Genomic DNA, 1,655 nt, shown 5'->3' on the forward strand with positions numbered 1-1,655 from the left:
CCTTTGTTGTTTTAGGGGGTGACTGTAACTGCACGACCAATAGTGGAGTGGACAGAACAGGGCGGGAGCCTCATGTTTCATCCGCTGGATTATTACGTGATATAGAGCGCCACTTTAATTTGGTCGATTCTTGAAGGTTGAAAAACCCCTCTAGGAAACAATTCACATGGGTTAAAGTGGTGAATGGGCGGGTCAGCGCTGCCCGTTTAGACCGTCTTTATCTACTGAATGACCACACTAATAGTTTGCTTACAGCCTCAATACTTCCTGTAGGTTTTTCGGACCATCATTTGGTGTTGATCCAGTTGTCTACTGTGTACAGGCAGCACGGAGCGGCCTACTGGAAGTTTAATGTGCAGCTCTTACAGGATGCTGCCTTTTGCTTGTGGAGGTTCAGGAAAGGGGACTATGATTCCCTCAGACAGTGGTGGGATGTGGGGAAAGCTCACATCAGACTGTACTGCCAACAGTATACAGCCCTAGCCACTGTGGAAAGGAGGAGGGTTCTTTCTGACCTTGAAGCCAACATTAAGCGTGTTGAAGAACAGTTAGTGGGTCAGAACCCTGGTGCTGGATTGCAGGCTGACCTGGCGGCGCTGCGCAGGGACCTGGGAACCTTTCTGCAAGAGAAAGCAAAGGGTGCACTTGTGAGAGCTCGTTTTAAACTGCTGAATGAAATGGATGCCCCTACGTCCTGCTTTTTTGGGTTGGAGAAACACTGTAACCAACCCAAACAGATGCATGGGTTATACCTGTCTGATGGGAGACTGACTTCCCATGTGGGGGAAATGCGGGAGAGGGCGGTTGAGTTTTATTCTGCTTTATTTACAGCTGATCCGTGTGACACTGCATCAACCGGATCAACCGATCTCACTACATGAACTTCACACCGCAGCGCTCCAGATGGCGGATGGCCGATCCCCTGGGGTGGATGGACTGCCTGTTGAGTTTTATAAAGCATTCTGGGATTTGGTTGGTTCTGACCTATATGAAATGCTGTGTGAAGGTATTGTGCAGGGGGAACTGTGAGCTGAGCTGCCGTAGGGCGGTTCTGTCCCTTCTCCCAAAAAGGGGAGATTTGTGTGACATTAAAAACTGGCGTCCAGTAGCCCTTCTGTGCTGTGACTACAAAATCTTCTCCAAGGTTCTGGCCAACCGCCTTAAAAACACTCTGTCGTCCATTGTGCACACGGGCCAGTCGTACTGTGTACCAGGGCGCTCCATTCTGGACAACTTGTTTTTAATACGGGATTTGATCGAACTCTCTAACCTTACTGATGTGAACTTTGGCCTGATTTCCCTGGATCAGGAGAAGGCGTTTGATCGAGTGGACCATTGCTATCTTTTCGAGACTTTGACCAATTTTGGATTTGGAGAGCAGTTCGTCAGCTACGTTGAGCTGCTGTATTCCAATGTTTATTGTCTGGTTAAGGTAGGAGGGGGATTGAGCCGGCCTGTCTCAGTCGGGCGAGGTATTAGACAGGGGTGCCCCTTGTCAGGTCAGCTCTACTCCTTAGCCATTGAACCTTTCCTGCTACGATTGAGGAAGACAGTGCAAGGGGTCGCAGTCTCAGGATGGGGTGGCTTTTCGGCCTTCTCTGTATCAGCTTATGCTGATGATGTCACTGTGATCGTAAAGGATGAAAGGGATATCC

This window comes from Salminus brasiliensis, chromosome 8, assembly GCF_030463535.1.
Source record: "Salminus brasiliensis chromosome 8, fSalBra1.hap2, whole genome shotgun sequence".
Taxonomy (NCBI): Eukaryota; Metazoa; Chordata; class Actinopteri; order Characiformes; family Bryconidae; genus Salminus; species Salminus brasiliensis.